The sequence below is a fragment of the Vidua chalybeata genome, chromosome 16 (genome assembly GCF_026979565.1).
Source record: "Vidua chalybeata isolate OUT-0048 chromosome 16, bVidCha1 merged haplotype, whole genome shotgun sequence".
Lineage (NCBI taxonomy): Eukaryota > Metazoa > Chordata > Aves > Passeriformes > Viduidae > Vidua > Vidua chalybeata.
This window is the reverse complement of record NC_071545.1, coordinates 9,908,038-9,921,717: the sequence shown is the minus strand read 5'-3', so window position 1 is coordinate 9,921,717 and position 13,680 is coordinate 9,908,038.

Sequence of the window (13,680 nt, the reverse complement as noted above, 5' to 3'; positions counted from 1 at the left end):
GCCACTATCAGGCTTTTTCCACCCTCATTGAATTCACTTGCAATGAATCCAGAGTATTTTCATGGGTCACAGGGGACTGGTTTATGACAGACAGCATGGCCTGTTCTCTGCCATCCAGGTAAGTGCTCCACGCAGGAACACTGCAGCCACAAATGTGGATTGAGCTGCACTTCTGAACTGAACCCCATCAACACAGACAGCTCCTGGCAGGCTCTCTATTTGCATGTTAGACTGCTTTTATTGTATTTAGTCAGACCATTAAAGTAAGATGTTTCTGTTACTAAATTATCTGTCTATTAAGGAGTTCATAAAGATTACCAGAAAGTAAGTTTGAGTTAAAACATTATGAAAACATGACAGCAGTCAGCCAAGACGGTATCAGAAAGGGAATGCCAGCCCCTGATCCTGGGGAAGAGAGATGGGTCAGTATCGTCTCCCTGAGCCACCAGGGAAACACTTGGAGGGAAACAGCTTGAGTTTTGAATCTGAAATTACTCCAGGCAGGTCTACTTGTGGAATTTTGAGTTCTTTGAGTGATTTTTTTCCCCTTTAATGGCAGTAGGATATCAGTGCTCTACCCTGTCAAACAACTGTAAGATTCCACTTACAGATAAAATTATTCATACTCGGTAAATGAGTATTTCATATCACAGGTCCACCTCCACAGCAGAAGTGAGGCATCCATTTCCCATAGATACCTCAGATAGGACCTGCATTCTGAACAATCCCCAAGATCAATCCAGACCACACAGCTTGGATGGAGAGGGGGGAAACTTCCACAGCGAGTTGATTTGCAAATAGCCATTATTTTATTCAGGTACTGTTATCTTTTCTGTTCTGATCTTTCCTTCTCTTTGGCTTGTTAATAAGTAGTGGGGAAAGCCTGCTTGCAGACAGGAAGACACCATATAATTAAAGGTAAAGCATTCTATTTAATTCTGTAGGAAAAACATCCATTTTCCTAATACAGTGTATGAAATGTGAAAAATCAGGTAAGCAGTGCATACATTTTTTATTAACATGAGGACCCTGAACTATTACTAATGAAGTACAGAAAGAAAAGACAGGACTCAGTAGGAAAATACCATCCATTAAATGTCTCCCTGGGGATCAAATGACACTTACAATTGAAAGACATTAACTACCTCCTACATTTCAATTGGTTACCAGCAGGATGCCTATTTGTAGAGATTTGTGCTGCCTGTACTCTGTTAGTCTTAGATGCCACATTAATATTTTCTGACCTTTCCATTAGATATTGCCCCTTTTTTTCACAGACCAGAGGCCTGATTTTACCTTTTAAAACTGTTGATCCTGTTAAAGAATGAACACAAGAGCAACTCTGTGAGTGTGCAGGGGTCTGCTGAAGCCAATAGACCTGCTGAACATGTTCTGAATGTTTTCTGATACACGTTACCCTTTACAACAAGACTTCCCAGGTTCTTTTTGTAAAAGTGTACCTGCCTTTTACTAAATGCCTATCACCAAAGATCAAAAGGCTTTTGAAATATTTCCCCTAAGAAAAGCGAAAAATAAAAACTTAGAAATTCATTCATTTCAAAACTGATTAATCAAAAGCAGCTCTTTGATCAGTAAAGGAAGTCCTTCGTTCCAAAACAATGAGCACTTTAATAGGGAGCGATTGCACCTCTCTGGGTGTGTTGTCTTTGAGTCATGTGTTGGGCTCTCATGGGTGTCACCACCAGGACACCAAGGCACATCAGCTTTTCATTATTGTACCACCTGAAAACTCAACACCTCCTTCCCATGCCTCTGTATCTGTTGCCTCCATTTAGCTTCACAGTATGTGGTAATGTTTGCATTAGAGCTCCCTGTGGTTTTATTTACATATATATTTGTGTGTATGTGTGTATAGATACACATATCCAGGCATATACATGTATTCCTGCAGTCTACTGCCATTCAAATGAGAAATGTGCAGTGATTTCTTCCTGCAGTGGATTTTATGTGACTCCTATAAAAAAATAAAATAAAAACAAAACTGTAGTCACAAATAGAAGAGATTAAGCAGCAATGTTAGAGTCTGAGAGGAGAGATTGCAGATCCCACATCTGCAGATATTTGCAACTGCTGACAGTCCTGTGATTTAAGGACCTGTTCTCCCATGTCACTTCAGGACAGGCAAATGTCTGCCACATATAACTATCAAGAGATTCTACCTTTAGAGCCTATTCTTGATCAAATGGAGCCTGTTCAATACTTGCCATGCCCATTGCAGAGGTGGTCACAGTTGGGTAACAGGTGAACTGAAAGTGTCCTCTAGAGTACAGAACTCTTCAGGACAGAAAGGGCAACGAGGACACTCAACAGCCACACTGAACCACCAGGAATCCAACCCTTGCACGCTGCTCATTAGGAGTTACTACAAGATGATGAATTGCCAATGACTTTGGGGAGGGTCACAGGGGCAATGGGAAAGCAGTGGATATAAGTTCTTAACATATATGATATTAACAGCCAGCATTCTGCTGGTTTTCACACCACAGACAGAACACAGATGTGCGCATTATGTAAAAGTGAAATAATTCCTGGGGACTGACTGTCATGTAAGGTGAAACAACTCCCAAAGCAAGCTTTTAAATTAAAAAGAAGAAGAAGAAGAAGAAGAAGAATGAAAATGCTGCAGTATAAGGACATTAAAAAGGGACTTTCTGTCCAGAAAGAGATGTAAGAAGGCATTGCATCCTTCAGGGAAATATCAAAGTGAAGCTAAAAGCATTATAAGTATGAGGCAATTCTACAACTTTGGAATTTTCTGGGTAACATCTGTGTTTCTGTAAAACATTCATACTCTTGAGAGTCAATGAAGAAGACAACAATAACCAAGGCCTGTGTACAACATAACAGGGACTTTTCAGAAAATGTGGGTGGGTGCCCTCGTTCACTGGCAGTGACACAGCAACCTAATCGCCCTCTGGAAGTGACAAAGCCAATGCACAGCGAGAGGGGTGTGAACTCACATCTCATCTGTTCCTTTTGCAGGTAGATACTCCTCCATGTGAGGTGCTGCTGGCACCTGCCCCTGCACTGGATCTGCTACACTGAGCAGCCCACGGGAGCATTCCCCAAGGCACATCAGCAGTGCCCTGGGAGAAGCTCACACCCACCACACCGCCACTTTGTGCTGCCTCTGCTGATGTTGCCTGACCAAAGGTGTCTGTGCTCGGGCAAAGCCCTCCTGCCAGCAAAGAGGAAGGGCCAGCAGCCTCTGGCACAGCAGCACTGAGGAACACCTGTATCTGTAGCATCTTCTGTCTGCTCAGCTGAACCTGCAGAGGCCCATCTGCCCAGGGCCTCGCTGTACCTTCTGAGTGAAGTCAGCTGCTTCACACACAGGAATTCAGGGTGTTAGCTGATGTGCTCTCAGTTCATACCCTGGTCTACTCGCTACTAATTGTTTACAGGAGCTTTAAGTCAACTTTTATGGTTTCTTCCTTTTCTTGCTAGAACCACAAATCTACTATCAGTAATTCAGGCAATGGTGTCTCCTGGATAAAATGAACATACAGATGCAAACCCCAGATGACTAGCCACCTGTTTATTACAGTAACACATTCCAGTGTTTGAGCCAGCAGAGATACTTGAAAGAAAATAGAGCTGAGCAGGCCTGTTAGACTCAGTCAATAAATGTACAGCAGGTTTGTCATTTTACAGAGCTCCATCTCCTGTTATGTCCCAGACTCTTTGGGAGACTTGAAATACCAAATCCCGGGTTAATATATGAAGGTCTGACTCCCCTGTGGTCTGCTCTGGTTTACATCACCTAAAAGGCCCAAAAAATATGAAATCCCAAATGTTCAGCTCTTAGACGATCACAGATGATTCAGGCTGGAGGGCAGCCCAGGAAATCTCCATGTGCAACCTGCTGCTCAAAGCACTGCCAGCCTGAGGTCAGACCAGGTGGCTCAGAGCTTTGTCCAGTTGGGTTCTGACAGCTTCCAAGAATGGAAACTTCACAGCCCTTCGAGCAGCCTGCTCTACTGCTTGATCGTCATCCTGAGGAAAACAGTTTTCCTTACACTCAGTGTTAATCTCTCTTGTACAGTTTATGCCTGCTGTCTCTGATCCTTCCACCAATTTCAGTGAAGAGTCTGGCTCTGCCTTTTGGAGCCTTTACTTTTGCAGGGCTTTTTCTTCCCACACAAAGAGTTTGTATTGCTCCTTATTGAATTTCATATGGCTCCTGCTGAACTTTCAGCCTGTCAAGGTCCCTCTGAATGGCTGGTCTGCTCTCAAGCTACAGACAGATAGCACCTGGAAATTGGTGTCACCTGAAAACTTGACAAAAGCATGTTCCATCCCCTCCTCCAGGTGACTGGTAGAGGTCACAAACAGAACAGGTCCCAGGACAGATGCCAGAGTACCACACTTGGTACATGCCTATGAGTGTGCCTGGGATCAATGAGCTAAGTTATCCAGTTCTTTGAGTTCTCTGTCCATCTGTTGGGCTCTCTGTCCATCCAGAATGTAATGTCCCACACTACACAGACTGTCTAGGAGACTGAGGAAAGCCTTGCTGAAGTCAAGGTAAATGACAGGCAGGCTCCTCACCCACCCACAAATGCTGCTGGTTCATCACTGAAAGCAATCAGGTCAGGCAGGCCTGCTTCCTCAATCTGTGCTGACTGCTCCTGACCACCTTCTCCTCCTTGTGTCCACAAATGTGTCCCAGGAAGAGCAGTTATGTGCAGACTGTGGAAAATACACATATCACTGGAAATTCCCATTCAACACCAACTGTGGCTTGGCTGGTGCCAGAGAGAGCCCTCTCCTAGCTGAGCAGGGCCTACCAGCTAATACAGCTCAGCCAGAAGGTGTGGTGGAATGCTTCCCTCAGAGAATCAGACTTGGAAATAGTTCACAATTAACATGAAAAGCTTAGTACTGTTTCAGGCAATGAGTGCCTTTAATCAACTACTTCAAGAAGAGACATATAAAATAATTTTTTTTTGAAAACTTCTTTCTACCCCAGAAATTGCTGTTTCTTACACAACATCCCAAATTTTGATGTATACTGCGGCTGTTTCATAGTGTTGTATAATTTTTAAAACAGATGGGGCTTGTTTAGTTCCAAAGCTCTTGAGTGTGCTGGTTTTAAATACAAATCTGGAAAATTTCCACCTAATTTGTGCTGCAAATTTTGCCTGATTTCACAGCAGCTGGATATGTTTCCCTAACTCATGTACCCTCTGAACACAGCCTGTACCTGCCTATGCACATTGATCTTCAAGACAGATACAGAACCATGGAATGCAAATGTTTTCTCAGTGTACATGGGGGACAACATTACTACTTTCATGAGATTTTACTTGAGTTTCTAAGGCAGGCATGGCATTAAGAATTCACATTCACTCCTTTATCTATGCAGCACAGAGCACACTTGTGAAACTGTTGTAGAATTTTCTGAGAATTTACTTTCTTATTTTAAACAAGACAATTTTTTTACATTTCTTTAAGATTATAACCAAGTGCCTTTGTACCATCTGTCGACTTACTCACATGGAGCCATAAAAGCACTCTGAGATAATCTAACACACTTTTTATATGCTGGTGAGTGCCACAATTTAAAATATTTCTAATTCAGATATGACATGGCTACCAATCAGTGCTCAGTATCAGAGGACAAATAAGTATTTTCTCTTTCCAGTGATATACAATACTGCAACATTTCAAAAAATACAACATAAAAGTTACCAACCCAGCACTGAATCTTACAAGTCATGAAGTTTTGGAGCATGACTGCATTGTTCAGATGTGGGAAAGCCTGTAGAGCCAAAGCCACAGCAGTTTAAATGTGATATATCTTTTAGCCTAGAAATGCTGGGGATATATGTGGCTATATATTTTTAAAATTGCTTCCTTTCTCTTGAAAGGGAAGAAAGATTGTTAAGTTTTATTGTGTCGCAGAAAGAATCACATCAGCTCTGAGAGGAAATAACACTGAAATCAGAGAGCCTTCAAGAGTGCATCAAGGATCCAGGAAGGTGCACTGAAAGAACTCCTCCTTCCCTCCGTGGATTCAAGGAGGATGAGCTCTGGTGCTCTGGAAGAGTCAGAGACACCATGAGGAGAGGGAGGAAAACAAGGGTCCTCACATTCCAACACCTTGAATTCAGTCTGCCTGAGAACACTCAAAACATTCTGAAAGCTGAAGTACTGATAGCTGCTGTTGACATTATCCTCCTCTCTCTAATACCTGAATACAGCATTTAATGTCACTGCCTGAAAGATGAATGTCACATAGACAATCTGACAAGAAATCAAAACAAAAAAAGGGCTTTATTTTAGTGGATTGAGAGAAAAGTGCACACAATAAAGCATTTTTATCTTTTATCACAAAATTGTGTCAATAGTGCATGGACATTTTCAGAAGCCCGGAGAGCAGGTTAGGCCATGGGCAATCCTGAAAGCCAACAAAGCAGGAGGGGTCCTGCCAGGAACAACCCTACCTCTGCTTTGGAAAGTTGTTCTACTTTCCTGCTTATCAAAATGGCTTTTATGAAATAAACAACCCAGAAGTGCAGAATTTCACTTATTTTGAACACACCTTTGCAGTTCTTTGTCTTTTTCAGACCTTTATAACAAGTTATTAAAAATGTTTGTTGGAGTACCATGCTAGCTGTACAGTCTCAGGTATTTGGAGGCACTGCAGATCTGCCAGTGACTCACGGCAAGCAGCAAAGATGCTCTTAGAACACAAAGCTCTAGAGACATACAACATATATGTGGATCATGTGATAAGGGGCATGTTCCACCTGCCTCTGACTATCCCATAAGCACTGCAGGTGAACTCTCCCAGTCTCTGTTCCAATATTCTAAAGAACACAGATTTTTTGGCAATACCACAAATAATGCAGACCTCTAAGCAAGAATATGAATCTCCAGTTTTGTGTACACTCTGTGCAAGGTCTCCATTAACAGCACCTCAGGTGCCCCTCTCTTATCCCTGGAAGACTCAGCTATGCTCCTAACTCAGAAACCTGTGGGAGGGATAGATCCAGACACTGCAGATGGAAGTGGCAGCTAAGTAAAGCATTCACTTCTAAACCTACCTCACTGCACAGGAAACTCCTGCATAGACAATCCTTAGTCATCATTGTTTAAACCCAAGTTAAGGATTTTCATACACTTCCTCCTCGCTCGCTCCTTCATATGTACTTTTTTTCAAAGCCCCAGACAACATTCACAGATCTGACACATAGTCACACAATTTCTAAATAGTCTAATTGATGTTTCAGACAAAGATTTTTCAAAACTCACACTGATGTCAAAGGACTCCAAGGACAGGAGACTGGAGGTAAACCAGGGATGGGAAAGGGGATAAAGCTGGTATTTTGAACAGTGTGCTGCAGGGCTGGTGCAGGAGCCATGGCAGCTTGAGAGGCACGTGAGTCAACAAGTAATGGTCCCATACACCCAATTCCTTTATCTGTCCTCTCATGTAAGCCAGGTACTTCAACCTGTTTACTCCCCAAGGGCAAGATACACTGATGAGCTGGATCAGCAGCGTGTTGACTTTTGATTGGAAACATCTCCCATTTGTACCAGGTTTCTGCTAAGACATTTAGTGTCCAATTTGCAAAAATATATGTGCATACTTAAAGACTACCCTTGACAGCCTGCCAGCTCTTGTGCTGAGGAATGCAATCCAGAAATCCAGCAAGGCTCTGTGTGGTTTGCTTGCTCACTCACTCTCACACACACACACAAAAAAAAAAAAAAAAAAAAAAAATAGAATTCTCTTCAGAATAGAAGGTTCCTACTGAAACTGGCTGTTATGGAAACCTGCCATGCCTCCTAAGGGTGCTGCCTTGTGGAAAGCCACAGCCTAGATCTGTATGTGACCAGGTCATGTCCTGCAGACATGTGTGCACCACATCCAAGGGGTGTGGGTGTTGCTGCCCTGGAGGAGGGCCCTGCCTGGTTCTCAGTCCATGTAAAAGCCCTGGGGCTCTGTGTGCTGAAGGATGTGCCTGTGCTATTTGAGCTCCTAGAGAAACCACAGCAGTTCAAACATGGGAGTGTGTTTTATCTTTGTGTTAGGGTGCTGACACTGGGCTGGGGTATGATAACCAACCTCACACTAGACAGGATAGGTAATAAGGCAGATGAACACTGAGTAAATAGGGACAGGCTGCAAAGCCCTCCCTCATTTGTTATTAAGAAGCCTTGCACACTCCATACTTTAAACAAAGGTGAGATTTTTCCATTGTTTGAAACCAGTCATTAAGATGCTCCTCCTCCCTAAATCTCTGCCTATTACCAATACACCACAAACTTCAGTTTTCAGGCTTGAAATGGCATGAGTTCCACATGCCTTTGCACTTCTGTGCTCCAGGGGGTACCTGAGAAGTGTGTCCTCACAGGGTTTTCAGCCTGGGTTTGAAGACCCTATGACATTCAAATGGATGAGAGGCTTCAGAGAAGTGTCTGAACTTCAGGCTACTCCTCTGAACTGCACTCAGATGTCAGCCCCTGAGGAATCCAGCCACCATTTTTTTGAACCTTATTAACTAGAGCTTAAGGGAAATAGCTATAGATTTTATTCAGCAGGGACATTCTGCCATGTGGAGCAATGCTCTCTGCATTCATTTCCTTTTTTTGCAAGGTTTCAGTATTGCACATTATTTAGTCATCAGACCTGAACACAAATAATTTTACAATAAAAAGCAGTGACTCAACAGGTTATTGCCACAGTAACTCCTCCATCCCCACTGTGTGCAGAGTTAGCTTGGTTGCTTACCCCAGAGATGAAGGTAGTCCCATTCCTAATCACTGAGAGCCATTTATCATCCCCAAGGCAGGAGTGTACATCTCTCAGTCAGTGTTATTGAGGCCATAAGGCATGCTCCAAACTAAAGGAGGAGAGAGGGAAACCTCTGCTTTCAACTATAAGCAAATCATTCATACACATCTCTGTAATGCTGCTACTCCCATTCTTAGTTTACAACTAGATGCAGAGCTTGCACAGGGAAGGCAGAGCAGGAGGAAGCATTTCCATCCCCTCATATTCTCCACTGTTCTGTTTCCTCCTTTGGTGCCCTCTTCCATTTGACATTGTATCCCACAGAGGGATGAGGCAATTCCCTAGTCTTTCTTACTAATTTCTAATGGATCCACAAAAATAAACAGGAGAAAAGGAAAAATTATTATTGATATAAACACACACTACACCTACAAGTTTGCCACAATACAGGCGGGAGAACAGAGACACAGAACCCCACAAAGAGATTGTGCTCCTAAAAGCTTGCAGAATTACAGAGCCTCACAATCCTCCCAGATTCACACAACATGATGGAAAATTCCCTATCTCTGCATTACAGCTTCAGCCACAGTTACAGCAGACTGGAAAAGACAGCTGTAAGACCAGGAAATAACCTAACAGCTTTTCAGTGGAGTACAGGAGCCTCACTTTCCTCTTCTGTTAGAGTATCAAAGTCTCTGCAGTTTGCATTTAAAGACAAAGAAAAAAACGGAACAAACACAGTGAGGGAAGGTAGCCAAAATGCAGAGCCATGTGGCACAGCAATTCTCCCTCTCTCTCCCCCCAGACACCTCAGAGAACGCTCCCAACCCCACGGAATTACAGAGCCATACAAAGGAGCAGGGACTGAAGGTGCACAGGCAGCCCTGGCACCGCTGGAATCACCCTGCACACAGTCATTCCTGCTCATTTGACTTCTTAGTGCTTGTGACTCCCCTTACAGGAGCTCATTACAGCTCAGTGCAGCAGCAGCGCTCTCCCTGTCACATCTCAGTGCACGCCAGAGGAGGCTGCCCTTTCATCTCTCTGTTTTTTTAAGCTAAGCTTTAGCACATCAGGGGGAACATCTTTGAAATCCTTACTGATTCCCACTGGAAACGGTGCCAAGTGAAAGCATCATTTCCCACAGACATTTTCTTTCCCCAGGGCCACAGGCAGGATCAGCTCAGCCCTGTCCACAGTGTCACCTAGAAACAAAACAAGCTCAAACCCAGCTTGCCCTCTCTTCCAACAACATTTTCTGGGTCTGTCTGGAGCCAGACAACTCTCCCACCACAGCCCAGCTGAAAGCAGAGGGGAGCAGCAGAGGGCAGCAGCAGAGGTCCCAAGATAGCTCTGGCAGCTTTTTGAAGCTCATTTAGCCTCAGCTTGGGCACTTGAGCCCAAATTCTGTGCCAGAGCCAGGCAGGAGAGTTTTATGGTTTGATGATTTGTGCTGGAGCATCCCTGGAGTGGGGGAACAAATGGTGCCCCCAGACACGAGTCCAGCTCTGGGCACTGCTCCTGCCTGGGACACAGCAGAGCCCGGGGCTGGAGCGAGGCTTCCCCACGCCCACCACCCTGGTACTTTTTGTTTTGAAGCAGCATTGGGAAGAAATATTTCGCTACAGCGAGGAACCTTGTCTCATTATCTGTGTGGCCTTTTTGATGAATTATAAAAAGCTCCTGCTGCTTGCTAAGCATGTTGCATATGCCACGCCACAGGCAGAGTTTTTTGGGTTTTTTAAGTAAAAGAAATGTTTTTCCATAGGTTTGCTGTAAATTATAGAATTAACTTTGTGCACTGTGGGCTGGGTGCTCTTGCCAGCATGGAAACACTTGTACAACACTCATGCCAAGCATGTATTCCAGGGTTTGTTTTAGGGAATACATGATCATTCTATCACATCTACATAGCCTCAGAGTAAATTTTTTTGGATTTTTCACAATCTTTAATTTCTTCTCAAAACACCCCTATGAGACAAGATATTTTATTATTCCTTTTTTTTCCCAAAGAGAAACTTTAAGGTTTTTATGGATCACAAAAAGATTTAGGTACTTAAGTAGAAAGTGGAACCTTAAATCCCACTGAAATGAACCAGAGATAAACCTTCAATTGGACTGAAATGCTTTAATACTTCCCTACATTTCTGCCTAAGTGCTTTGCCCAAGGTCATAAAAGACTTCTGGAAAACACCTCCCAACTCCACATCTTGCCCAGTAATTACTCTCCCTCTGAAAAGTGGAAATTTAGCAATTTTGCAAGGTCATTTGGGAAAACAAGACACGCCTGTTGTGTTAACTAAGCCCCATGGGCAGCAGGTATCATTCCAGAACATGGCATATCAATGCAGCTATTCTGCTTCCCAGCTTTTGGAAGTAGCCTGGAAATCTCAGCACAGGAGTGCATTGTCTCTGGCCAACATCACCTAGAGCAGAGCAGAGGCTTGAGCCAAAATCCCAGGAGTTCCACCCAGTTCCTTAACCACAAGTGCAGTTCTCCTCACGTCATCCCTCTCCCATCTGGGGGTTCAGGATGAATGAACAGTGCTTTTTCAAGAGCCACAGAGAGTGTTTGATGTGGTGGGGCCTGAATTGACTCTTTCAAAGTCCCTGAACTTCTTCCATCCTCATAGAAAAACAAAAGTCTTCAGATTTTTTTGTTTTAAATTCAGATCTAGTTACTGCTGAGCTCTGAAAGCAGCATGCACACACAGAAAGCTTTATGCCTCCCTGACTGGTGTCAGGCAGAAAGTAAATTATTTATGAACACACTCCATGCAATATTTTATTTTGGATTTAAAGGGGCAGGAGTGATGGGAAGGATAGTTAAAATGCATTCAAACCTGAATATTTTCATTTTGTTCAGGAACCGCTCCCTGCTAAGACTAGTTGCACAGAAGCATAAATATTATCTCATCTCTATTTACATGAATAATCCCATTCAACTCACTGGAGTGGCTCCTAATTGCCACAGATTTATAGAGGATAAGATTCAGGATTTGCCAAAAAACTTCTCTGGTGCCAGTGCTTTGGAGTGTTTGCAAACACAAACCCACTTTGCCTCCCACTGTCTGATCCACTTGTAGTTTTTCATTTTCCAGGCACAAAGTTCCTCAATCCATTGCTTAAATTAGCAGTAGCGAGAAAGCCCCAAGCAGCCTTTGCTACATGAAGCAAAATTACTTGAAGTGCTGTGCTGCTGCAGAAGGACTAAGATCCCAAATAATGGAGTGAAGCTGCCAGTAATTTCCCAAAGTTTGCTAGGGTCATATACAATCAAATATTTCTAAGTGATTGTGGCTTAGGACAAAGCCCACCACCTTAGTCATCACAAAAGGTTTAACTTCAAAAAGCGCATTAAAGAATGGATTTTGGAAAGGACAGAGCAGAAGTCATTCCTTGAGATGAAGGCTTCTACCTATCTGGTACTTGCATATAAGTAAGTCTGGCTGGAATTTCAGAGAGAAGTTAAATGATAAAACTCCTCAATAACTTTTTAACATATCAGGGTCAGGCCACTGAACCAAGGCTGAGCCTCACAAGATGTGCAGTCGTGCATCACCTTGCCCAAACATTCCCAGAAACACTCCAGGGAGCAGACTCCAGTTTGCCTCTCTCTCCATTGCCATGCTAAATTTTTGTCTCAAACCTAGGTTTAGATCCTTAAACCATGTCCCTTTGCAGAGTTTTCCCCACCTCTGTGGTTAAGCAGCAGGACTGGGCTCACACTGACTACAGTCAGAGCTGCCCTCAGTTCTCATGAAATTGTTGTGTCTTCAATAACATCTTCCTGACATTGTCCTAATCCAAAACTACTAGTAAAAAATAAGGAAAGTGAAGAAGTTGATCTGCCTGTCATTACACTACACATGGCAGGTTTTACACTCCCACAGCAGCTCTGCAAGTGATAACACAGCCCAGAGATGAAAGGGTATCATGTGGTCTCAAACTCTGGGGGTCCAAATCTGGTAACACCTGGACAAAGGCTCTTGGTTTGGTATCACCTGCAACACTGGGACTAGCCCCACCTTTGAGTTTTGAAACCCAGAGATGGTGACGTTCCACCTTGTTCAGGTGCATGAGCTTGTTTCCTGCAACACAATGTATAATAAGTCAAGTGTCTGGGAGAAAACCTAAGAGACTGGCATCTTCCTTTGGTCATGAGCACCAGCATCAGCAACCTCTGTGCTAAAAAGAGCTGCTGCCCTTGACTTGGATTCCATTTCTCTTCCAGAATGAGCAATGAAAACCACTGTGCAGAGCTTGCAATGTACCCAGCACAGTGGGTACATTTTTTCATTACAAAGCTTCTCCAATCTCGTAAGGAAAAACAGCTCCATATTTCTCAAGTTACTTTCATAACTGAGTCAGTGCTGAACTTTCCTGAGTGCAGAGGATGCACACAAGTACAGACTCTACTTCCCAGCAGATAAATGAACTGGCTTGGCAAGGTTCCTTCCACCCCTACAGCAGGATGAGTTGCCAGGGCTGGGGTCTGTCCGTGACGGACAAAACATCTGCATGTTGACGACAGCCCATCCTTTGTGTCCACCTCCACTGTCAGCCACTGGTGACTCTTCAATGTCCTCATCATTCACATGCCAGAACTGAATGAGGAAGCCATTTCTTCCTGCTTAAGAAAGGCTGCAATAAACTTTTATTAATTTTGTTTTGAACTTCCACACTTCATGTCCTTTAGTGTCCACTGTGATACTAAACTGAGACTTCTACACTCAAAGGCCCAGAGCTTACTTTCTTGTCTCTTGTGTGGTCATGCAGACATTTATACTTTTGATAATTTAGGGCCATTTATTCCATCAAGAAGGATGCAACATTTTGTGCCAAATCAGCCCCAGAATGTGCAAGCAGAGCATTCAGCTCTTCTTTCTCTACAGCTTAGCCACAGACCAAAC